The sequence below is a fragment of the Branchiostoma lanceolatum genome, chromosome 16 (assembly GCF_035083965.1).
Source record: "Branchiostoma lanceolatum isolate klBraLanc5 chromosome 16, klBraLanc5.hap2, whole genome shotgun sequence".
NCBI classification, from domain to species: Eukaryota; Metazoa; Chordata; class Leptocardii; order Amphioxiformes; family Branchiostomatidae; genus Branchiostoma; species Branchiostoma lanceolatum.
Window position 1 is genome coordinate 2,501 of NC_089737.1, and position 25,358 is coordinate 27,858.

A 25,358-nucleotide genomic window follows, 5' to 3' on the forward strand; every position below is an offset into this window, starting at 1 on the left:
AACCCTAACCCTAACCCTAACCCTAACCCTAACCCTAACCCTAACCCTAACCCTAACCCTAACCCTAACCCTAACCCTAACCCTAACCCTAACCCTAACCCTAACCCTAACCCCTAACCCTAACCCTAACCCCAACCCTAACCCCTAACCCTAACCCTAACCCCTAACCCTAACCCTAACCCCTAACCCTAACCCTAACCCTAACCCTAACCCTAACCCTAACCCTAACCCTAACCCTAACCCTAACCCTAACCCTAACCCTAACCCTAACCACTGCGCGAAAGGGGTCCATTTCCGGACAAATCCGAAATTGACACATCACTGGGCATGTCACATATTCGGACCGTTTCCAAGTACTCAAATCGATACCTAACATATTCGGAAATATTTTGATTCAAGATATTTTTCCAAGCAAATCCGGAAAAATACAACATTTTATTTTTCCGGATACTGTTTAGGGTCGTATCGTAACTCCAGATATGTGTTTCTGTATGTATACGGAGATATCCATTGTTACGATACTCCGGCAATCCATGTTGTATTCTGACTCTGTCGTGACAGGTCAGATATTCGTGAATATATTGACTCCGAAAATGTTGTTATCCATTTAAGTAATATTTCCGGACAAATCCAAAGTTTGACACATCACTGGGCATGTCAAATATACAAACCTTTTTTCGACCCCTCACATATTCGGAAATATTTTGAGTCAAGAAATGTTTCCTGGCAAATCCGGATAATTATGACTTTTCCGAATTCTTTGGATACATGTATACGGAGACATCTAGTGTTAAGCGCGAAAGGGGTCTATTTCCGGACAAATCATGAGTTTGACACATTATTGGACATACCAAGTAGTAGGAGCGTTTCCGGACATTCTGTCGATACATAACATTTACGGAAATATTTTGAATCAGGAATTGTTTGATTGCGTATGCAGAAAAATAACACTTATGATATTTGCGGATACTGTACATGGGCGTTTTGTAACTCCGGATACGTGTTCTTTACACATACGGAGATATCTGTTAAGATACTTCAGCAATCCATGCTGTGTCATGACTATGTCAAAACACGCTACATATCCGAGAATATATTGACTCCGAAAAAGTTGCTATCTTTGTTAAAGCAAAGCAAGTGCTCCTGATTCTTCCGAATACGTGCCATGTGCGTTTGCGGGAAATATCTGAAATCCGTATACGTAGCATATTTTCTGAAGGCGTTCCGGACTCCGAAATTGAATAGAATCAATTGTCCGGAAATAAGTCGGAAATGACAATTCATAGCAGAGGTGGATTGTGGGCCACTTAGATTTCCGGACGTGTTCGTACGTATCACGATCAGAATACGGTTGGTACAATAATATCTTATGCCTCTAGGAGGAGCTTTTTTGCCTCTATGCATATCAATCAAATCAATCAGCAAATATACAAATTTGGGTTTTTGGTAGTTTTTGAAATCTTAGAAAATATTACAAGAGTGTATTATGCTAAACTTGAAAATTGAAATACAACATATACCTGCAATATTCAAATATTGCTACTGCATGATGTGAATTCATTGGTAATGCTTGTATACGTGTCTACAAGCATGTAGCCTGTCCTAGAAATATATAACGGCACCCTTCCAGCACAGTTTTGTGTTAATACCGGCTTGCCTGTCTTAAAGATTGAACATTGTGCCAAGAAACGCTCTGGTATGTGTACATCCGGGCCACCAGATGGACCCTAGCATGCCTGATTTCTGATTGGTCCGTTTATATAGTAGTGTATGTCTACCACGCATGCCTGGAATGTGAGCGCGGAATTTAACGGTTCAGCCATAGAGGAAACCGGGGTGTGCCGATGTTCGATATCTGCCGGAGCTCAAGTCCTCATATTCTCGATATGATCTGACGGATTACACCGTAAGATTCTTCTTTTCTGAACTGGGATGACGAGAAATGACCTGCATGAACTCGGGAGTCAGGACCGAAGTGGATGGAGCGAGGACGGGGTCAGGGTGCAAATTGACCTCAGACGATGGACAAGCATGGACAAGCCGAGAACACGGTAACTTCGAATTCCATTATCCACTGTTTGGTGACGTGTTAAACTAATACCTACATCAGAAATTAGTTATTTCTCCCTACTGTGTCAATTTGAAGCTAGGAGAGTTTCACAGACATTGTTTTTAAGCTCCAAGTTTTGTGCAACACAACAGGCCACCCACAGGCAGGCTTCGAATTCCTATCTGCCCGTAACAGAAAACATGTGTGCCACGTGATAAGGCAGGTATACGGAAATATCAGTGATCATAATTTTCCCGGATACTATATATGGTCATTTCTTTACTCCGAATACGTGTTTCTTTCTGTGTACTGAGATATCAGGGGTTGAAATACAACAGAAATCCATGCTGTAACGTGAATACAGAAAAGTACCTGACAAAATGATTAGAATATTCCGAATATACTGATACTCAGCCCTAGGCAAATGCAGTACACCTGATTCTTCCGTATACGTGTCATGTACCTTTACGTATACGAAGTTTATTTATGTGGTTCTCTCTACTTGCCCTCATATCCGGAAATACCAGTATGCCGTATATGTAACATATTCGTTCACTGTACGGGAAGGGTAGATTTTCAGGCAAATCTGAAAGTTACACATGTCGCGTATCTGGACCGTTTCCAAACAGGAATTTCGACACAGCATTTTCTGAAATATTTCGACACATCATTTGCTTACCCGAAAAATTATCTTAGAATATTTGTTGTCCGTTAATATTACATTTTTTCTGATGGTATTCCGAAATCCATGGGTAGGCGTTCCTATCACGGAACACCTTTTTTTCATATTCAAAGTTTAACGGATTCTCTGAGGTTGAAATACTCCAGCAATGCATGCGTACTGTCCATAAATAATTCCGTTGTACTTGTGTTTTATCCATATGTCCCTTGTTGTTTCAGTGTTTCTTTACTCAATTGATCGCAAAGTTTATCGATTTTGTGTTTCACTAGCAGTCGACCAAAAGAAAAAGTTAGAGTTAGCAGGTTTTGGGAGGGTTGAAACACTCCTTTTTACATCTTTTTCTTGGCCTGACTTTGTTCACTTTACCTTTTGCTATAGTTATTTGATTTGATACCCTTCACTGTGTGATTTTTTTTGAAGGAGGGTGCTTATTTCAGGTAGTAGATCTAGCTCCGTCTCTACATTTGACTTATTCTAGTCGCGATTATTTTTCAGCATCGTCCGCTGAGTATATCGGGGTTTATAAAGACAGTTCCAGTGCAGCAACACCTGTGCAGCGAATCAACCTGTGTGACTTCCGCACCCCCAATTTGGAATATAGATATGTCTGTTAGTTACACCGGTATGTTTGAGAATCAGTACCATTTGTGTGAGAACCTTCCTTTACGTGTAACGGATATCATGTTAGACCTGGTGCCTAATGAAGTTAACAATTCCGTACCGTACTGCTGTTGCGGGTGTGCCGTAAAACACCCAGAACGAGTAGAATGATACGAAAACACATTGTAAATGTTCATATATATACTACGTATACATCCCTTTACAGATTTGTATGATTCATACTCTGATGTAATTATAAAAGTTACAGAAGAAGCTATAATTGTTATAAGATGCTTTGCGTACATTCTATATTCATTGAATCTACGGAGTAAGAGATTGGTATGATTCCTTTTCAATTTGAACTCATTCAGAATATTGACCTCATATGTACGTACATGTATGTATTATATCATTTATTTGTGTATTGACCTTACTTGTATATATTCTTAACTTTTACCTTGATTCCCAGGTCTTATAACAGCAATGTTGTGTACATGTATTGAGCAATCAAGAATGTTCAAGAGGTGTTTTTCTGTGCAGTAAGTTATAGATCTATTTCTGCTGTTGAATATCTGCCGATACCAAAATTTATGTGCCCAACTTGAACCATGAAACAGTCCAGAAATGTTGTATATAGTAGTTAAACAATTACAGAGTTTGTCATTGAAGTATTCTTGTTACTGTTCTTTTCTTTGTCATGTATATATGTTCTATTCATATATGATTTCAGGAGCGCAATAACTCCAAATGCCTCCTGGTTACATTGCGGACGCAGAACTGCCTGAAATGTAGCATGTTCGGTGTTACAGACGTGCCGCATTTCAGGGTAATATTCGGAAACTAAACTGTAGCATATCTGAGTCCGGATACGCCGAGTGGAAATTTGTTCCCGTTTCCAATCATAGATATTTATCCGTACACACTGGCTGTCCGTCGTAAAACAACTCCGTATACGTTGCGGAAAACTCGGAATAGTAGGGTAATATTCGGAAACTAAAGTGTTGAATATCCGAATTCGGATACGCCGAGTGCAAATTTGTTCCCGTTTCCAATCATAAAAATTTATCCGTACATACAGGCTGTCCGTAGCAGAAAAAATCCGTATGTGCTACCGGAAACTCGGTATTTTCGGAAAATGTTCAGGAAATAAAACGTTGCATATCCCGGACTGGATACGCCGAGTGCAATTTTGTTCCCGTTTCCAATCATAGAAATTTATCCGTATATACAGGCTGTCCGTAGCAGAAAAAATCCGTATGTGCTACCGGAAACTCGGTATTTTCGGAAAATATTCAGGAAATAAAACGTTGCATATCCCGGGGTGGATACGCCGAGTGCAATTTTGTTCCCGTTTCCAATCATAGAAATTTATCCGTATATACAGGCTGTGCGTAGCAGAAAAAATTCGTATGTGCTACCGGAAACTCGGTATTTTCGGAAAATATTCAGGAAATAAAACGTTGCATATCCCGGACTGGATACGCCGAGTGCAATTTTGTTCCCGTTTCCAATCATAGATATTTCTCCGTATACATAGCATATCTATATCAGGAATTTTCTTGATATTGTCGGAAACGTGATGATTTCGGGAATTTTCATAGTATTGAAACGCCCGGAAATGACCCCCTTTCGCGCAGTGAACCCTAACCCTAACCCTAACCCTAACCCTAACCCTAACCCTAACCCTAACCCTAACCCTAACCCTAACCCTAACCCTAACCCTAACCCTAACCCTAACCCTAACCCTAACCCTAACCCTAACCCTAACCCTAACCCTAACCCTAACCCTAACCCTAACCCTAACCCTAACCCTAACCCTAACCCTAACCCTAACTCATTCAAAAGGTCTTTTGGCCAGGAGTTTGAAACTGCAGACAGATTTCAAGTATCGTGCTTTGTTATCGAGTCATGAGACTGTAAAAGTTAACCCTAACCCTAACCCTAGGTCTTATTCCTAACCCTAACCCTAACCATTCTTCAAACGGGCCAAACTTGGACTCATTCAAAAGGTCTTTTGGCCAGGAGTTTGAAACTGCAGACAGATTTCAAGTATCGTGCTTTGTTATCGAGTCATGAGACTTTAAAAGTTAACCCTAACCCTAACCCTAGGTCTTATTCCTAACCCTAACCCTAACCATTCTTCAAACGGGCCAAACTTGGACTCATTCAAAAGGTCTTTTGGCCAGGAGTTTGAAACTGCAGACAGATTTCAAGTATCGTGCTTTGTTATCGAGTCATGAGACTGTAAAAGTTAACCCTAACCCTAACCCTAGGTCTTATTCCTAACCCTAACCCTAACTGTGAAAGGGTGCTTTCCGGGTTAAATCCACCCAAGCGATAAAGTTTTTGTATCAGACGGTAGGTACTGGCCTGAAGAAACAAACAAACTAAGCATTACAGCCGGTGGCCATGTATCTACGGCAGGCCACAATGTTATGTCAGTTAAACCTTTCACCAAAAGACAACCCAAACTGACTTAACCGACCTCATCGTGTAACCATAGCCCTAGGTCTTAATCCTAACCCTAACCTTAACCCTAACCATTCTTCAAACGGGCCAAACTTGGACTCATTCAAAAGGTCTTTTGGCCAGGAGTTTGAAACTGCAGACAGATTTCAAGTATCGTGCTTTGTTATCGAGTCATGAGACTGTAAAAGTTAACCCTAACCCTAACCCTAGGTCTTATTCCTAACCCTAACCCTAACCATTCTTCAAACGGGCCAAACTTGGACTCATTCAAAAGGTCTTTTGGCCAGGAGTTTGAAACTGCAGACAGATTTCAAGTATCGTGCTTTGTTATCGAGTCATGAGACTTTAAAAGTTAACCCTAACCCTAACCCTAGGTCTTATTCCTAACCCTAACCCTAACCATTCTTCAAACGGGCCAAACTTGGACTCATTCAAAAGGTCTTTTGGCCAGGAGTTTGAAACTGCAGACAGATTTCAAGTATCGTGCTTTGTTATCGAGTCATGAGACTGTAAAAGTTAACCCTAACCCTAACCCTAGGTCTTATTCCTAACCCTAACCCTAACTGTGAAAGGGTGCTTTCCGGGTTAAATCCACCCAAGCGATAAAGTTTTTGTATCAGACGGTAGGTACTGGCCTGAAGAAACAAACAAACTAAGCATTACAGCCGGTGGCCATGTATCTACGGCAGGCCACAATGTTATGTCAGTTAAACCTTTCACCAAAAGACAACCCAAACTGACTTAACCGACCTCATCGTGTAACCATAGCCCTAGGTCTTAATCCTAACCCTAACCTTAACCCTAACCATTCTTCAAACGGGCCAAACTTGGACTCATTCAAAAGGTCTTTTGGCCAGGAGTTTGAAACTGCAGACAGATTTCAAGTATCGTGCTTTGTTATCGAGTCATGAGACTGTAAAAGTTAACCCTAACCCTAACCCTAGGTCTTATTCCTAACCCTAACCCTAACCATTCTTCAAACGGGCCAAACTTGGACTCATTCAAAAGGTCTTTTGGCCAGGAGTTTGAAACTGCAGACAGATTTCAAGTATCGTGCTTTGTTATCGAGTCATGAGACTTTAAAAGTTAACCCTAACCCTAACCCTAGGTCTTATTCCTAACCCTAACCCTAACCATTCTTCAAACGGGCCAAACTTGGACTCATTCAAAAGGTCTTTTGGCCAGGAGTTTGAAACTGCAGACAGATTTCAAGTATCGTGCTTTGTTATCGAGTCATGAGACTGTAAAAGTTAACCCTAACCCTAACCCTAGGTCTTATTCCTAACCCTAACCCTAACTGTGAAAGGGTGCTTTCCGGGTTAAATCCACCCAAGCGATAAAGTTTTTGTATCAGACGGTAGGTACTGGCCTGAAGAAACAAACAAACTAAGCATTACAGCCGGTGGCCATGTATCTACGGCAGGCCACAATGTTATGTCAGTTAAACCTTTCACCAAAAGACAACCCAAACTGACTTAACCGACCTCATCGTGTAACCATAGCCCTAGGTCTTAATCCTAACCCTAACCTTAACCCTAACCATTCTTCAAACGGGCCAAACTTGGACTCATTCAAAAGGTCTTTTGGCCAGGAGTTTGAAACTGCAGACAGATTTCAAGTATCGTGCTTTGTTATCGAGTCATGAGACTGTAAAAGTTAACCCTAACCCTAACCCTAGGTCTTATTCCTAACCCTAACCCTAACCATTCTTCAAACGGGCCAAACTTGGACTCATTCAAAAGGTCTTTTGGCCAGGAGTTTGAAACTGCAGACAGATTTCAAGTATCGTGCTTTGTTATCGAGTCATGAGACTTTAAAAGTTAACCCTAACCCTAACCCTAGGTCTTATTCCTAACCCTAACCCTAACCATTCTTCAAACGGGCCAAACTTGGACTCATTCAAAAGGTCTTTTGGCCAGGAGTTTGAAACTGCAGACAGATTTCAAGTATCGTGCTTTGTTATCGAGTCATGAGACTGTAAAAGTTAACCCTAACCCTAACCCTAGGTCTTATTCCTAACCCTAACCCTAACTGTGAAAGGGTGCTTTCCGGGTTAAATCCACCCAAGCGATAAAGTTTTTGTATCAGACGGTAGGTACTGGCCTGAAGAAACAAACAAACTAAGCATTACAGCCGGTGGCCATGTATCTACGGCAGGCCACAATGTTATGTCAGTTAAACCTTTCACCAAAAGACAACCCAAACTGACTTAACCGACCTCATCGTGTAACCATAGCCCTAGGTCTTAATCCTAACCCTAACCTTAACCCTAACCATTCTTCAAACGGGCCAAACTTGGACTCATTCAAAAGGTCTTTTGGCCAGGAGTTTGAAACTGCAGACAGATTTCAAGTATCGTGCTTTGTTATCGAGTCATGAGACTGTAAAAGTTAACCCTAACCCTAACCCTAGGTCTTATTCCTAACCCTAACCCTAACCATTCTTCAAACGGGCCAAACTTGGACTCATTCAAAAGGTCTTTTGGCCAGGAGTTTGAAACTGCAGACAGATTTCAAGTATCGTGCTTTGTTATCGAGTCATGAGACTTTAAAAGTTAACCCTAACCCTAACCCTAGGTCTTATTCCTAACCCTAACCCTAACCATTCTTCAAACGGGCCAAACTTGGACTCATTCAAAAGGTCTTTTGGCCAGGAGTTTGAAACTGCAGACAGATTTCAAGTATCGTGCTTTGTTATCGAGTCATGAGACTGTAAAAGTTAACCCTAACCCTAACCCTAGGTCTTATTCCTAACCCTAACCCTAACTGTGAAAGGGTGCTTTCCGGGTTAAATCCACCCAAGCGATAAAGTTTTTGTATCAGACGGTAGGTACTGGCCTGAAGAAACAAACAAACTAAGCATTACAGCCGGTGGCCATGTATCTACGGCAGGCCACAATGTTATGTCAGTTAAACCTTTCACCAAAAGACAACCCAAACTGACTTAACCGACCTCATCGTGTAACCATAGCCCTAGGTCTTAATCCTAACCCTAACCTTAACCCTAACCATTCTTCAAACGGGCCAAACTTGGACTCATTCAAAAGGTCTTTTGGCCAGGAGTTTGAAACTGCAGACAGATTTCAAGTATCGTGCTTTGTTATCGAGTCATGAGACTGTAAAAGTTAACCCTAACCCTAACCCTAGGTCTTATTCCTAACCCTAACCCTAACCATTCTTCAAACGGGCCAAACTTGGACTCATTCAAAAGGTCTTTTGGCCAGGAGTTTGAAACTGCAGACAGATTTCAAGTATCGTGCTTTGTTATCGAGTCATGAGACTTTAAAAGTTAACCCTAACCCTAACCCTAGGTCTTATTCCTAACCCTAACCCTAACCATTCTTCAAACGGGCCAAACTTGGACTCATTCAAAAGGTCTTTTGGCCAGGAGTTTGAAACTGCAGACAGATTTCAAGTATCGTGCTTTGTTATCGAGTCATGAGACTGTAAAAGTTAACCCTAACCCTAACCCTAGGTCTTATTCCTAACCCTAACCCTAACTGTGAAAGGGTGCTTTCCGGGTTAAATCCACCCAAGCGATAAAGTTTTTGTATCAGACGGTAGGTACTGGCCTGAAGAAACAAACAAACTAAGCATTACAGCCGGTGGCCATGTATCTACGGCAGGCCACAATGTTATGTCAGTTAAACCTTTCACCAAAAGACAACCCAAACTGACTTAACCGACCTCATCGTGTAACCATAGCCCTAGGTCTTAATCCTAACCCTAACCTTAACCCTAACCATTCTTCAAACGGGCCAAACTTGGACTCATTCAAAAGGTCTTTTGGCCAGGAGTTTGAAACTGCAGACAGATTTCAAGTATCGTGCTTTGTTATCGAGTCATGAGACTGTAAAAGTTAACCCTAACCCTAACCCTAGGTCTTATTCCTAACCCTAACCCTAACCATTCTTCAAACGGGCCAAACTTGGACTCATTCAAAAGGTCTTTTGGCCAGGAGTTTGAAACTGCAGACAGATTTCAAGTATCGTGCTTTGTTATCGAGTCATGAGACTTTAAAAGTTAACCCTAACCCTAACCCTAGGTCTTATTCCTAACCCTAACCCTAACCATTCTTCAAACGGGCCAAACTTGGACTCATTCAAAAGGTCTTTTGGCCAGGAGTTTGAAACTGCAGACAGATTTCAAGTATCGTGCTTTGTTATCGAGTCATGAGACTGTAAAAGTTAACCCTAACCCTAACCCTAGGTCTTATTCCTAACCCTAACCCTAACTGTGAAAGGGTGCTTTCCGGGTTAAATCCACCCAAGCGATAAAGTTTTTGTATCAGACGGTAGGTACTGGCCTGAAGAAACAAACAAACTAAGCATTACAGCCGGTGGCCATGTATCTACGGCAGGCCACAATGTTATGTCAGTTAAACCTTTCACCAAAAGACAACCCAAACTGACTTAACCGACCTCATCGTGTAACCCTAACCCTAACCCTAACCCTAACCCAAACTGACTTAACCGACCTCATCGTGTAACCATAGCCCTAGGTCTTAATCCTAACCCTAACCTTAACCCTAACCATTCTTCAAACGGGCCAAACTTGGACTCATTCAAAAGGTCTTTTGGCCAGGAGTTTGAAACTGCAGACAGATTTCAAGTATCGTGCTTTGTTATCGAGTCATGAGACTGTAAAAGTTAACCCTAACCCTAACCCTAGGTCTTATTCCTAACCCTAACCCTAACCATTCTTCAAACGGGCCAAACTTGGACTCATTCAAAAGGTCTTTTGGCCAGGAGTTTGAAACTGCAGACAGATTTCAAGTATCGTGCTTTGTTATCGAGTCATGAGACTTTAAAAGTTAACCCTAACCCTAACCCTAGGTCTTATTCCTAACCCTAACCCTAACCATTCTTCAAACGGGCCAAACTTGGACTCATTCAAAAGGTCTTTTGGCCAGGAGTTTGAAACTGCAGACAGATTTCAAGTATCGTGCTTTGTTATCGAGTCATGAGACTGTAAAAGTTAACCCTAACCCTAACCCTAGGTCTTATTCCTAACCCTAACCCTAACTGTGAAAGGGTGCTTTCCGGGTTAAATCCACCCAAGCGATAAAGTTTTTGTATCAGACGGTAGGTACTGGCCTGAAGAAACAAACAAACTAAGCATTACAGCCGGTGGCCATGTATCTACGGCAGGCCACAATGTTATGTCAGTTAAACCTTTCACCAAAAGACAACCCAAACTGACTTAACCGACCTCATCGTGTAACCATAGCCCTAGGTCTTAATCCTAACCCTAACCTTAACCCTAACCATTCTTCAAACGGGCCAAACTTGGACTCATTCAAAAGGTCTTTTGGCCAGGAGTTTGAAACTGCAGACAGATTTCAAGTATCGTGCTTTGTTATCGAGTCATGAGACTGTAAAAGTTAACCCTAACCCTAACCCTAGGTCTTATTCCTAACCCTAACCCTAACCATTCTTCAAACGGGCCAAACTTGGACTCATTCAAAAGGTCTTTTGGCCAGGAGTTTGAAACTGCAGACAGATTTCAAGTATCGTGCTTTGTTATCGAGTCATGAGACTTTAAAAGTTAACCCTAACCCTAACCCTAGGTCTTATTCCTAACCCTAACCCTAACCATTCTTCAAACGGGCCAAACTTGGACTCATTCAAAAGGTCTTTTGGCCAGGAGTTTGAAACTGCAGACAGATTTCAAGTATCGTGCTTTGTTATCGAGTCATGAGACTGTAAAAGTTAACCCTAACCCTAACCCTAGGTCTTATTCCTAACCCTAACCCTAACTGTGAAAGGGTGCTTTCCGGGTTAAATCCACCCAAGCGATAAAGTTTTTGTATCAGACGGTAGGTACTGGCCTGAAGAAACAAACAAACTAAGCATTACAGCCGGTGGCCATGTATCTACGGCAGGCCACAATGTTATGTCAGTTAAACCTTTCACCAAAAGACAACCCAAACTGACTTAACCGACCTCATCGTGTAACCCTAACCCTAACCCTAACCCTAACCCTAACCCTAACCCTAACCCTAACCCAAACTGACTTAACCGACCTCATCGTGTAACCATAGCCCTAGGTCTTAATCCTAACCCTAACCTTAACCCTAACCATTCTTCAAACGGGCCAAACTTGGACTCATTCAAAAGGTCTTTTGGCCAGGAGTTTGAAACTGCAGACAGATTTCAAGTATCGTGCTTTGTTATCGAGTCATGAGACTGTAAAAGTTAACCCTAACCCTAACCCTAGGTCTTATTCCTAACCCTAACCCTAACCATTCTTCAAACGGGCCAAACTTGGACTCATTCAAAAGGTCTTTTGGCCAGGAGTTTGAAACTGCAGACAGATTTCAAGTATCGTGCTTTGTTATCGAGTCATGAGACTTTAAAAGTTAACCCTAACCCTAACCCTAGGTCTTATTCCTAACCCTAACCCTAACCATTCTTCAAACGGGCCAAACTTGGACTCATTCAAAAGGTCTTTTGGCCAGGAGTTTGAAACTGCAGACAGATTTCAAGTATCGTGCTTTGTTATCGAGTCATGAGACTGTAAAAGTTAACCCTAACCCTAACCCTAGGTCTTATTCCTAACCCTAACCCTAACTGTGAAAGGGTGCTTTCCGGGTTAAATCCACCCAAGCGATAAAGTTTTTGTATCAGACGGTAGGTACTGGCCTGAAGAAACAAACAAACTAAGCATTACAGCCGGTGGCCATGTATCTACGGCAGGCCACAATGTTATGTCAGTTAAACCTTTCACCAAAAGACAACCCAAACTGACTTAACCGACCTCATCGTGTAACCATAGCCCTAGGTCTTAATCCTAACCCTAACCTTAACCCTAACCATTCTTCAAACGGGCCAAACTTGGACTCATTCAAAAGGTCTTTTGGCCAGGAGTTTGAAACTGCAGACAGATTTCAAGTATCGTGCTTTGTTATCGAGTCATGAGACTGTAAAAGTTAACCCTAACCCTAACCCTAGGTCTTATTCCTAACCCTAACCCTAACCATTCTTCAAACGGGCCAAACTTGGACTCATTCAAAAGGTCTTTTGGCCAGGAGTTTGAAACTGCAGACAGATTTCAAGTATCGTGCTTTGTTATCGAGTCATGAGACTTTAAAAGTTAACCCTAACCCTAACCCTAGGTCTTATTCCTAACCCTAACCCTAACCATTCTTCAAACGGGCCAAACTTGGACTCATTCAAAAGGTCTTTTGGCCAGGAGTTTGAAACTGCAGACAGATTTCAAGTATCGTGCTTTGTTATCGAGTCATGAGACTGTAAAAGTTAACCCTAACCCTAACCCTAGGTCTTATTCCTAACCCTAACCCTAACTGTGAAAGGGTGCTTTCCGGGTTAAATCCACCCAAGCGATAAAGTTTTTGTATCAGACGGTAGGTACTGGCCTGAAGAAACAAACAAACTAAGCATTACAGCCGGTGGCCATGTATCTACGGCAGGCCACAATGTTATGTCAGTTAAACCTTTCACCAAAAGACAACCCAAACTGACTTAACCGACCTCATCGTGTAACCCTAACCCTAACCCTAACCCTAACCCTAACCCTAACCCTAACCCTAACCCAAACTGACTTAACCGACCTCATCGTGTAACCATAGCCCTAGGTCTTAATCCTAACCCTAACCTTAACCCTAACCATTCTTCAAACGGGCCAAACTTGGACTCATTCAAAAGGTCTTTTGGCCAGGAGTTTGAAACTGCAGACAGATTTCAAGTATCGTGCTTTGTTATCGAGTCATGAGACTGTAAAAGTTAACCCTAACCCTAACCCTAGGTCTTATTCCTAACCCTAACCCTAACCATTCTTCAAACGGGCCAAACTTGGACTCATTCAAAAGGTCTTTTGGCCAGGAGTTTGAAACTGCAGACAGATTTCAAGTATCGTGCTTTGTTATCGAGTCATGAGACTTTAAAAGTTAACCCTAACCCTAACCCTAGGTCTTATTCCTAACCCTAACCCTAACCATTCTTCAAACGGGCCAAACTTGGACTCATTCAAAAGGTCTTTTGGCCAGGAGTTTGAAACTGCAGACAGATTTCAAGTATCGTGCTTTGTTATCGAGTCATGAGACTGTAAAAGTTAACCCTAACCCTAACCCTAGGTCTTATTCCTAACCCTAACCCTAACTGTGAAAGGGTGCTTTCCGGGTTAAATCCACCCAAGCGATAAAGTTTTTGTATCAGACGGTAGGTACTGGCCTGAAGAAACAAACAAACTAAGCATTACAGCCGGTGGCCATGTATCTACGGCAGGCCACAATGTTATGTCAGTTAAACCTTTCACCAAAAGACAACCCAAACTGACTTAACCGACCTCATCGTGTAACCATAGCCCTAGGTCTTAATCCTAACCCTAACCTTAACCCTAACCATTCTTCAAACGGGCCAAACTTGGACTCATTCAAAAGGTCTTTTGGCCAGGAGTTTGAAACTGCAGACAGATTTCAAGTATCGTGCTTTGTTATCGAGTCATGAGACTGTAAAAGTTAACCCTAACCCTAACCCTAGGTCTTATTCCTAACCCTAACCCTAACCATTCTTCAAACGGGCCAAACTTGGACTCATTCAAAAGGTCTTTTGGCCAGGAGTTTGAAACTGCAGACAGATTTCAAGTATCGTGCTTTGTTATCGAGTCATGAGACTTTAAAAGTTAACCCTAACCCTAACCCTAGGTCTTATTCCTAACCCTAACCCTAACCATTCTTCAAACGGGCCAAACTTGGACTCATTCAAAAGGTCTTTTGGCCAGGAGTTTGAAACTGCAGACAGATTTCAAGTATCGTGCTTTGTTATCGAGTCATGAGACTGTAAAAGTTAACCCTAACCCTAACCCTAGGTCTTATTCCTAACCCTAACCCTAACTGTGAAAGGGTGCTTTCCGGGTTAAATCCACCCAAGCGATAAAGTTTTTGTATCAGACGGTAGGTACTGGCCTGAAGAAACAAACAAACTAAGCATTACAGCCGGTGGCCATGTATCTACGGCAGGCCACAATGTTATGTCAGTTAAACCTTTCACCAAAAGACAACCCAAACTGACTTAACCGACCTCATCGTGTAACCATAGCCCTAGGTCTTAATCCTAACCCTAACCTTAACCCTAACCATTCTTCAAACGGGCCAAACTTGGACTCATTCAAAAGGTCTTTTGGCCAGGAGTTTGAAACTGCAGACAGATTTCAAGTATCGTGCTTTGTTATCGAGTCATGAGACTGTAAAAGTTAACCCTAACCCTAACCCTAGGTCTTATTCCTAACCCTAACCCTAACCATTCTTCAAACGGGCCAAACTTGGACTCATTCAAAAGGTCTTTTGGCCAGGAGTTTGAAACTGCAGACAGATTTCAAGTATCGTGCTTTGTTATCGAGTCATGAGACTTTAAAAGTTAACCCTAACCCTAACCCTAGGTCTTATTCCTAACCCTAACCCTAACCATTCTTCAAACGGGCCAAACTTGGACTCATTCAAAAGGTCTTTTGGCCAGGAGTTTGAAACTGCAGACAGATTTCAAGTATCGTGCTTTGTTATCGAGTCATGAGACTGTAAAAGTTAACCCTAACCCTAACCCTAGGTCTTATTCCTAACCCTAACCCTAACTGTGAAAGGGTGCTTTCCGGGTTAAATCCACCCAAGCGATAAAGTTTTTGTATCAGACGGTAGGTACTGGCCTGAAGAAACAAACAAACTAAGCATTACAGCCGGTGGCCATGTATCTACGGCAGGCCACAATGTTATGTCAGTTAAACCTTTCACCAAAAGACAACCCAAACTGACTTAACCGACCTCATCGTGTAACCATAGCCCTAGGTCTTAATCCTAACCCTAACCTTAACCCTAACCATTCTTCAAACGGGCCAAACTTGGACTCATTCAAAAGGTCTTTTGGCCAGGAGTTTGAAACTGCAGACAGATTTCAAGTATCGTGCTTTGTTATCGAGTCATGAGACTGTAAAAGTTAACCCTAACCCTAACCCTAGGTCTTATTCCTAACCCTAACCCTAACCATTCTTCAAACGGGCCAAACTTGGACTCATTCAAAAGGTCTTTTGGCCAGGAGTTTGAAACTGCAGACAGATTTCAAGTATCGTGCTTTGTTATCGAGTCATGAGACTTTAAAAGTTAACCCTAACCCTAACCCTAGGTCTTATTCCTAACCCTAACCCTAACCATTCTTCAAACGGGCCAAACTTGGACTCATTCAAAAGGTCTTTTGGCCAGGAGTTTGAAACTGCAGACAGATTTCAAGTATCGTGCTTTGTTATCGAGTCATGAGACTGTAAAAGTTAACCCTAACCCTAACCCTAGGTCTTATTCCTAACCCTAACCCTAACTGTGAAAGGGTGCTTTCCGGGTTAAATCCACCCAAGCGATAAAGTTTTTGTATCAGACGGTAGGTACTGGCCTGAAGAAACAAACAAACTAAGCATTACAGCCGGTGGCCATGTATCTACGGCAGGCCACAATGTTATGTCAGTTAAACCTTTCACCAAAAGACAACCCAAACTGACTTAACCGACCTCATCGTGTAACCATAGCCCTAGGTCTTAATCCTAACCCTAACCTTAACCCTAACCATTCTTCAAACGGGCCAAACTTGGACTCATTCAAAAGGTCTTTTGGCCAGGAGTTTGAAACTGCAGACAGATTTCAAGTATCGTGCTTTGTTATCGAGTCATGAGACTTTAAAAGTTAACCCTAACCCTAACCCTAGGTCTTATTCCTAACCCTAACCCTAACCATTCTTCAAACGGGCCAAACTTGGACTCATTCAAAAGGTCTTTTGGCCAGGAGTTTGAAACTGCAGACAGATTTCAAGTATCGTGCTTTGTTATCGAGTCATGAGACTGTAAAAGTTAACCCTAACCCTAACCCTAGGTCTTATTCCTAACCCTAACCCTAACTGTGAAAGGGTGCTTTCCGGGTTAAATCCACCCAAGCGATAAAGTTTTTGTATCAGACGGTAGGTACTGGCCTGAAGAAACAAACAAACTAAGCATTACAGCCGGTGGCCATGTATCTACGGCAGGCCACAATGTTATGTCAGTTAAACCTTTCACCAAAAGACAACCCAAACTGACTTAACCGACCTCATCGTGTAACCATAGCCCTAGGTCTTAATCCTAACCCTAACCTTAACCCTAACCATTCTTCAAACGGGCCAAACTTGGACTCATTCAAAAGGTCTTTTGGCCAGGAGTTTGAAACTGCAGACAGATTTCAAGTATCGTGCTTTGTTATCGAGTCATGAGACTTTAAAAGTTAACCCTAACCCTAACCCTAGGTCTTATTCCTAACCCTAACCCTAACCATTCTTCAAACGGGCCAAACTTGGACTCATTCAAAAGGTCTTTTGGCCAGGAGTTTGAAACTGCAGACAGATTTCAAGTATCGTGCTTTGTTATCGAGTCATGAGACTGTAAAAGTTAACCCTAACCCTAACCCTAGGTCTTATTCCTAACCCTAACCCTAACTGTGAAAGGGTGCTTTCCGGGTTAAATCCACCCAAGCGATAAAGTTTTTGTATCAGACGGTAGGTACTGGCCTGAAGAAACAAACAAACTAAGCATTACAGCCGGTGGCCATGTATCTACGGCAGGCCACAATGTTATGTCAGTTAAACCTTTCACCAAAAGACAACCCAAACTGACTTAACCGACCTCATCGTGTAACCATAGCCCTAGGTCTTAATCCTAACCCTAACCTTAACCCTAACCATTCTTCAAACGGGCCAAACTTGGACTCATTCAAAAGGTCTTTTGGCCAGGAGTTTGAAACTGCAGACAGATTTCAAGTATCGTGCTTTGTTATCGAGTCATGAGACTTTAAAAGTTAACCCTAACCCTAGGTCTTATTCCTAACCCTAACCCTAACCATTCTTCAAACGGGCCAAACTTGGACTCATTCAAAAGGTCTTTTGGCCAGGAGTTTGAAACTGCAGACAGATTTCAAGTATCGTGCTTTGTTATCGAGTCATGAGACTGTAAAAGTTAACCCTAACCCTAACCCTAGGTCTTATTCCTAACCCTAACCCTAACTGTGAAAGGGTGCTTTCCGGGTTAAATCCACCCAAGCGATAAAGTTTTTGTATCAGACGGTAGGTACTGGCCTGAAGAAACAAACAAACTAAGCATTACAGCCGGTGGCCATGTATCTACGGCAGGCCACAATGTTATGTCAGTTAAACCTTTCACCAAAAGACAACCCAAACTGACTTAACCGACCTCATCGTGTAACCATAGCCCTAGGTCTTAATCCTAACCCTAACCTTAACCCTAACCATTCTTCAAACGGGCCAAACTTGGACTCATTCAAAAGGTCTTTTGGCCAGGAGTTTGAAACTGCAGACAGATTTCAAGTATCGTGCTTTGTTATCGAGTCATGAGACTGTAAAAGTTAACCCTAACCCTAACCCTAGGTCTTATTCCTAACCCTAACCCTAACCATTCTTCAAACGGGCCAAACTTGGACTCATTCAAAAGGTCTTTTGGCCAGGAGTTTGAAACTGCAGACAGATTTCAAGTATCGTGCTTTGTTATCGAGTCATGAGACTGTAAAAGTTAACCCTAACCCTAACCCTAGGTCTTATTCCTAACCCTAACCCTAACTGTGAAAGGGTGCTTTCCGGGTTAAATCCACCCAAGCGATAAAGTTTTTGTATCAGACGGTAGGTACTGGCCTGAAGAAACAAACAAACTAAGCATTACAGCCGGTGGCCATGTATCTACGGCAGGCCACAATGTTATGTCAGTTAAACCTTTCACCAAAAGACAACCCAAACTGACTTAACCGACCTCATCGTGTAACCATAGCCCTAGGTCTTAATCCTAACCCTAACCTTAACCCTAACCATTCTTCAAACGGGCCAAACTTGGACTCATTCAAAAGGTCTTTTGGCCAGGAGTTTGAAACTGCAGACAGATTTCAAGTATCGTGCTTTGTTATCGAGTCATGAGACTTTAAAAGTTAACCCTAACCCTAACCCTAGGTCTTATTCCTAACCCTAACCCTAACCATTCTTCAAACGGGCCAAACTTGGACTCATTCAAAAGGTCTTTTGGCCAGGAGTTTTAAACTGCAGACAGATTTCAAGTATCGTGCTTTGTTATCGAGTCATGAGACTGTAAAAGTTAACCCTAACCCTAACCCTAGGTCTTATTCCTAACCCTAACCCTAACTGTGAAAGGGTGCTTTCCGGGTTAAATCCACCCAAGCGATAAAGTTTTTGTATCAGACGGTAGGTACTGGCCTGAAGAAACAAACAAACTAAGCATTACAGCCGGTGGCCATGTATCTACGGCAGGCCACAATGTTATGTCAGTTAAACCTTTCACCAAAAGACAACCCAAACTGACTTAACCGACCTCATCGTGTAACCATAGCCCTAGGTCTTAATCCTAACCCTAACCCTAACCCTAACCATTCTTCAAACGGGCCAAACTTGGACTCATTCAAAAGGTCTTTTGGCCAGGAGTTTGAAACTGCAGACAGATTTCAAGTATCGTGCTTTGTTATCGAGTCATGAGACTGTAAAAGTTAACCCTAACCCTAACCCTAGGTCTTATTCCTAACCCTAACCCTAACCATTCTTCAAACGGGCCAAACTTGGACTCATTCAAAAGGTCTTTTGGCCAGGAGTTTGAAACTGCAGACAGATTTCAAGTATCGTGCTTTGTTATCGAGTCATGAGACTTTAAAAGTTAACCCTAACCCTAACCCTAGGTCTTATTCCTAACCCTAACCCTAACCATTCTTCAAACGGGCCAAACTTGGACTCATTCAAAAGGTCTTTTGGCCAGGAGTTTGAAACTGCAGACAGATTTCAAGTATCGTGCTTTGTTATCGAGTCATGAGACTGTAAAAGTTAACCCTAACCCTAACCCTAGGTCTTATTCCTAACCCTAACCCTAACTGTGAAAGGGTGCTTTCCGGGTTAAATCCACCCAAGCGATAAAGTTTTTGTATCAGAAGGTAGGTACTGGCCTGAAGAAACAAACAAACTAAGCATTACAGCCGGTGGCCATCTATCTACGGCAGGCCACAATGTTATGTCAGTTAAACCTTTCACCAAAAGACAACCCAAACTGACTTAACCGACCTCATCGTGTAACCATAGCCCTAGGTCTTAATCCTAACCCTAACCTTAACCCTAACCATTCTTCAAACGGGCCAAACTTGGACTCATTCAAAAGGTCTTTTGGCCAGGAGTTTGAAACTGCAGACAGATTTCAAGTATCGTGCTTTGTTATCGAGTCATGAGACTGTAAAAGTTAACCCTAACCCTAACCCTAGGTCTTATTCCTAACCCTAACCCTAACCATTCTTCAAACGGGCCAAACTTGGACTCATTCAAAAGGTCTTTTGGCCAGGAGTTTGAAACTGCAGACAGATTTCAAGTATCGTGCTTTGTTATCGAGTCATGAGACTGTAAAAGTTAACCCTAACCCTAACCCTAGGTCTTATTCCTAACCCTAACCCTAACTGTGAAAGGGTGCTTTCCGGGTTAAATCCACCCAAGCGATAAAGTTTTTGTATCAGAAGGTAGGTACTGGCCTGAAAAAACAAACAAACTAAGCATTACAGCCGGTGGCCATCTATCTACGGCAGGCCACAATGTTATGTCAGTTAAACCTTTCACCAAAAGACAACCCAAACTGACTTAACCGACCTCATCCTGTAACCATAGCCCTAGGTCTTAATCCTAACCCTAACCCTAACCCTAACCATTCTTCAAACGGGCCAAACTTGGACTCATTCAAAAGGTCTTTTGGCCAGGAGTTTGAAACTGCAGACAGATTTCAAGTATCGTGCTTTGTTATCGAGTCATGAGACTGTAAAAGTTAACCCTAACCCTAACCCTAGGTCTTATTCCTAACCCTAACCCTAACCATTCTTCAAACGGGCCAAACTTGGACTCATTCAAAAGGTCTTTTGGCCAGGAGTTTGAAACTGCAGACAGATTTCAAGTATCGTGCTTTGTTATCGAGTCATGAGACTGTAAAAGTTAACCCTAACCCTAACCCTAGGTCTTATTCCTAACCCTAACCCTAACTGTGAAAGGGTGCTTTCCGGGTTAAATCCACCCAAGCGATAAAGTTTTTGTATCAGAAGGTAGGTACTGGCCTGAAGAAACAAACAAACTAAGCATTACAGCCGGTGGCCATCTATCTACGGCAGGCCACAATGTTATGTCAGTTAAACCTTTCACCAAAAGACAACCCAAACTGACTTAACCGACCTCATCCTGTAACCATAGCCCTAGGTCTTAATCCTAACCCTAACCCTAACCCTAACCATTCTTCAAACGGGCCAAACTTGGACTCATTCAAAAGGTCTTTTGGCCAGGAGTTTGAAACTGCAGACAGATTTCAAGTATCGTGCTTTGTTATCGAGTCATGAGACTGTAAAAGTTAACCCTAACCCTAACCCTAGGTCTTATTCCTAACCCTAACCCTAACCATTCTTCAAACGGGCCAAACTTGGACTCATTCAAAAGGTCTTTTGGCCAGGAGTTTGAAACTGCAGACAGATTTCAAGTATCGTGCTTTGTTATCGAGTCATGAGACTGTAAAAGTTAACCCTAACCCTAACCCTAGGTCTTATTCCTAACCCTAACCCTAACTGTGAAAGGGTGCTTTCCGGGTTAAATCCACCCAAGCGATAAAGTTTTTGTATCAGAAGGTAGGTACTGGCCTGAAGAAACAAACAAACTAAGCATTACAGCCGGTGGCCATCTATCTACGGCAGGCCACAATGTTATGTCAGTTAAACCTTTCACCAAAAGACAACCCAAACTGACTTAACCGACCTCATCCTGTAACCATAGCCCTAGGTCTTAATCCTAACCCTAACCCTAACCCTAACCATTCTTCAAACGGGCCAAACTTGGACTCATTCAAAAGGTCTTTTGGCCAGGAGTTTGAAACTGCAGACAGATTTCAAGTATCGTGCTTTGTTATCGAGTCATGAGACTGTAAAAGTTAACCCTAACCCTAACCCTAGGTCTTATTCCTAACCCTAACCCTAACCATTCTTCAAACGGGCCAAACTTGGACTCATTCAAAAGGTCTTTTGGCCAGGAGTTTGAAACTGCAGACAGATTTCAAGTATCGTGCTTTGTTATCGAGTCATGAGACTGTAAAAGTTAACCCTAACCCTAACCCTAGGTCTTATTCCTAACCCTAACCCTAACTGTGAAAGGGTGCTTTCCGGGTTAAATCCACCCAAGCGATAAAGTTTTTGTATCAGAAGGTAGGTACTGGCCTGAAGAAACAAACAAACTAAGCATTACAGCCGGTGGCCATCTATCTACGGCAGGCCACAATGTTATGTCAGTTAAACCTTTCACCAAAAGACAACCCAAACTGACTTAACCGACCTCATCCTGTAACCATAGCCCTAGGTCTTAATCCTAACCCTAACCCTAACCCTAACCATTCTTCAAACGGGCCAAACTTGGACTCATTCAAAAGGTCTTTTGGCCAGGAGTTTGAAACTGCAGACAGATTTCAAGTATCGTGCTTTGTTATCGAGTCATGAGACTGTAAAAGTTAACCCTAACCCTAACCCTAGGTCTTATTCCTAACCCTAACCCTAACCATTCTTCAAACGGGCCAAACTTGGACTCATTCAAAAGGTCTTTTGGCCAGGAGTTTGAAACTGCAGACAGATTTCAAGTATCGTGCTTTGTTATCGAGTCATGAGACTGTAAAAGTTAACCCTAACCCTAACCCTAGGTCTTATTCCTAACCCTAACCCTAACTGTGAAAGGGTGCTTTCCGGGTTAAATCCACCCAAGCGATAAAGTTTTTGTATCAGAAGGTAGGTACTGGCCTGAAGAAACAAACAAACTAAGCATTACAGCCGGTGGCCATCTATCTACGGCAGGCCACAATGTTATGTCAGTTAAACCTTTCACCAAAAGACAACCCAAACTGACTTAACCGACCTCATCGTGTAACCATAGCCCTAGGTCTTAATCCTAACCCTAACCTTAACCCTAACCATTCTTCAAACGGGCCAAACTTGGACTCATTCAAAAGGTCTTTTGGCCAGGAGTTTGAAACTGCAGACAGATTTCAAGTATCGTGCTTTGTTATCGAGTCATGAGACTGTAAAAGTTAACCCTAACCCTAACCCTAGGTCTTATTCCTAACCCTAACCCTAACCATTCTTCAAACGGGCCAAACTTGGACTCATTCAAAAGGTCTTTTGGCCAGGAGTTTGAAACTGCAGACAGATTTCAAGTATCGTGCTTTGTTATCGAGTCATGAGACTGTAAAAGTTAACCCTAACCCTAACCCTAGGTCTTATTCCTAACCCTAACCCTAACTGTGAAAGGGTGCTTTCCGGGTTAAATCCACCCAAGCGATAAAGTTTTTGTATCAGAAGGTAGGTACTGGCCTGAAGAAACAAACAAACTAAGCATTACAGCCGGTGGCCATCTATCTACGGCAGGCCACAATGTTATGTCAGTTAAACCTTTCACCAAAAGACAACCCAAACTGACTTAACCGACCTCATCCTGTAACCATAGCCCTAGGTCTTAATCCTAACCCTAACCCTAACCCTAACCATTCTTCAAACGGGCCAAACTTGGACTCATTCAAAAGGTCTTTTGGCCAGGAGTTTGAAACTGCAGACAGATTTCAAGTATCGTGCTTTGTTATCGAGTCATGAGACTGTAAAAGTTAACCCTAACCCTAACCCTAGGTCTTATTCCTAACCCTAACCCTAACCATTCTTCAAACGGGCCAAACTTGGACTCATTCAAAAGGTCTTTTGGCCAGGAGTTTGAAACTGCAGACAGATTTCAAGTATCGTGCTTTGTTATCGAGTCATGAGACTGTAAAAGTTAACCCTAACCCTAACCCTAGGTCTTATTCCTAACCCTAACCCTAACTGTGAAAGGGTGCTTTCCGGGTTAAATCCACCCAAGCGATAAAGTTTTTGTATCAGAAGGTAGGTACTGGCCTGAAGAAACAAACAAACTAAGCATTACAGCCGGTGGCCATCTATCTACGGCAGGCCACAATGTTATGTCAGTTAAACCTTTCACCAAAAGACAACCCAAACTGACTTAACCGACCTCATCCTGTAACCATAGCCCTAGGTCTTAATCCTAACCCTAACCCTAACCCTAACCATTCTTCAAACGGGCCAAACTTGGACTCATTCAAAAGGTCTTTTGGCCAGGAGTTTGAAACTGCAGACAGATTTCAAGTATCGTGCTTTGTTATCGAGTCATGAGACTGTAAAAGTTAACCCTAACCCTAACCCTAGGTCTTATTCCTAACCCTAACCCTAACCATTCTTCAAACGGGCCAAACTTGGACTCATTCAAAAGGTCTTTTGGCCAGGAGTTTGAAACTGCAGACAGATTTCAAGTATCGTGCTTTGTTATCGAGTCATGAGACTGTAAAAGTTAACCCTAACCCTAACCCTAGGTCTTATTCCTAACCCTAACCCTAACTGTGAAAGGGTGCTTTCCGGGTTAAATCCACCCAAGCGATAAAGTTTTTGTATCAGAAGGTAGGTACTGGCCTGAAGAAACAAACAAACTAAGCATTACAGCCGGTGGCCATCTATCTACGGCAGGCCACAATGTTATGTCAGTTAAACCTTTCACCAAAAGACAACCCAAACTGACTTAACCGACCTCATCCTGTAACCATAGCCCTAGGTCTTAATCCTAACCCTAACCCTAACCCTAACCATTCTTCAAACGGGCCAAACTTGGACTCATTCAAAAGGTCTTTTGGCCAGGAGTTTGAAACTGCAGACAGATTTCAAGTATCGTGCTTTGTTATCGAGTCATGAGACTGTAAAAGTTAACCCTAACCCTAACCCTAGGTCTTATTCCTAACCCTAACCCTAACCATTCTTCAAACGGGCCAAACTTGGACTCATTCAAAAGGTCTTTTGGCCAGGAGTTTGAAACTGCAGACAGATTTCAAGTATCGTGCTTTGTTATCGAGTCATGAGACTGTAAAAGTTAACCCTAACCCTAACCCTAGGTCTTATTCCTAACCCTAACCCTAACTGTGAAAGGGTGCTTTCCGGGTTAAATCCACCCAAGCGATAAAGTTTTTGTATCAGAAGGTAGGTACTGGCCTGAAGAAACAAACAAACTAAGCATTACAGCCGGTGGCCATCTATCTACGGCAGGCCACAATGTTATGTCAGTTAAACCTTTCACCAAAAGACAACCCAAACTGACTTAACCGACCTCATCGTGTAACCATAGCCCTAGGTCTTAATCCTAACCCTAACCTTAACCCTAACCATTCTTCAAACGGGCCAAACTTGGACTCATTCAAAAGGTCTTTTGGCCAGGAGTTTGAAACTGCAGACAGATTTCAAGTATCGTGCTTTGTTATCGAGTCATGAGACTGTAAAAGTTAACCCTAACCCTAACCCTAGGTCTTATTCCTAACCCTAACCCTAACCATTCTTCAAACGGGCCAAACTTGGACTCATTCAAAAGGTCTTTTGGCCAGGAGTTTGAAACTGCAGACAGATTTCAAGTATCGTGCTTTGTTATCGAGTCATGAGACTGTAAAAGTTAAC

At 42.4% G+C, this 25,358-nt stretch overlaps 1 long non-coding RNA gene across 1 annotated transcript in view; it reads right to left on the bottom strand.

Moving 5' to 3' along the window:
• Window positions 1-1,399: 1,399 nt before the first annotated feature.
• The window catches only part of LOC136421724 (uncharacterized), a 96,435-nt gene continuing 72,476 nt past the window's right edge, over window positions 1,400-25,358 (bottom strand). Inside the window, exon 2 of the long non-coding RNA XR_010753493.1 lies at window positions 1,400-1,539. This is a non-coding gene — a long non-coding RNA (uncharacterized lncRNA). The remainder of the gene's footprint in view (window positions 1,540-25,358) is intronic.